The following is a 1,877-nucleotide window of genomic DNA, read 5'->3' on the forward strand; positions in this document are numbered from 1 at the left end:
CTCCCTCCTGTCACCGAGGTATCACTCCCTATGCCTCCTTTTGTACCTCACAAGGTTCTAGAGTTCTACCCCAACTAAATCCTGTCCTCATGAAAGTCAAGCCTAGCCACACCTTCCCCATGGCTTCCAGGCTGCCCTGCTCTCCACAGGATGGTCCCAATTTTGCCATGCCTGATTCTCTATGAGTCTCATCCCCGCAATTCATTCTTGGATGTGGCAATCTGCCTTCCCATCCCCAACTCCCAGTATGATGAAGTATTTCTTCACTGTTTCCTGACCTTCTCACCCTGACTCTTTTCAATGTCTGTTTCTGTAGGGTAGAGTTCCCATCTAGCAAAGGGTCTGGTCTAGACCAAAACATCTATACCCATTGCCTTGTTTAGGCACACACCACAGGCTACAGGGATAACTGAGATGGGGAGAGTGGGGACCAGCCAGCTAGCACCAGGTGCTGACTGACCATATGGTATAGCAAGTAAGACATTAGGGGCCATCCAGTGAGTGACCTGCAGTGGGAGCAAATAGCAAGAAACACATGGTACAGGCCACATGTGAGTAGCATGCTGTGAAATGAGTGAAACACAGGGAGAATCACACAAAGAATGGCCACATGAGTGAGGGCCAGACAGCTACTGACACACAGAGACCACCTCCGAGTGAAAACATGCAGTGAGTTACAGATGATGAGTGATAGCAATGGGAGCCAAGTGGCCAGTGACTAAACCATGAGTGTCACACAGAGAGGGTCTGTGAGGAAAGTGCAGTGCAGTGAAAATCCTGAGGAACATGACGACAGAGTGAGGGTCATGTGGAGGGTGACCATGTGGTGAGTGTCACAGGAAAGACTACATGGGGTGTGTGTGTGTTTGTGTGTGTGTGTGTGTGTGTGTCCACACTTGAGGTCCCTGTGGTGTATGAGAACCAGTGAGGAGTACCTAGACAGGGTCTACGTGGTAAAGGCTCATGATGAGTTGCCACATAGTGAAGAGCACACAGAGTACCTCGGGGACAGAGACCCCGAAAGTAAACACCCATCATGAGTGGCCTGCACTGTGAAACCCCAGAAAAGAGTGAACGCATGGTGAGGGCCGTACAAGAAGTGACAGAGAGAACCACGGGGAGAGGGCTGCCTTAAAAAGAAAAGGGACAACCCAGTACCAACCACGTGTGGTAAGGGTCAGAGTGCAGACTCATCAGTAGAGAGGACCAGGAGGGGAGGGCACCAGGCAAGGGCCACACATTAAGGAGGACCACACAGTGAAGAAGACGTGCTAACTGCCCACACAGGGGGAACCACTCAGTGAGCAGAAGACTGTGGAGAGCGTCCCATAGAAAGATCCCACAGAGGGCGAAGCCCAGCCCTCTGTTTTGTTCTTATTTTAGACTCTGGCCCTGGAGTTCCCTCCAGCCCAGCCGTTTTTCTTCCTTCATCTTATAAAGGTCTGAGACCCCTGGGTTAGGTCATGTGTGGACCTGACCCCAGGTATCCTGCCACCACAAATTGCGTTGGGACATGCCCTCTCTCGACACCTCCTCTTTGTGACAAGAAAGGCACGTGGCTAAACAGAAACAGCTCGGGAAGTCAGTTTAAGGAGGATATGTACATATTTATTTCACAGCCACAAGTGCATACACAACAAAGCAGCACTTGGGTCTAGGTCTGCAGACCTAGGGTGTGCACACGTGTCTATGAGGAAGCCTGTTTCTCAGAGCTCAAAGCCAATGGGGGCGGGGTACACTACAAATTCCCACAGAATGTGGGTGGCAGTGGCCTGGTCTTGTGTTGTGTCTCCAGCATCCTTCACCTGATGGATCACTTCACCTGTGAACAACAAAGACCATGTGAGATCTTCTGCCATCACTGGAACCACAGTTAA

Source organism: Echinops telfairi, unplaced genomic scaffold (genome assembly GCF_000313985.2).
Source record: "Echinops telfairi isolate 266 unplaced genomic scaffold, ASM31398v2 ScPeMD7_43;HRSCAF=161, whole genome shotgun sequence".
Classification (NCBI taxonomy): Eukaryota; Metazoa; Chordata; class Mammalia; order Afrosoricida; family Tenrecidae; genus Echinops; species Echinops telfairi.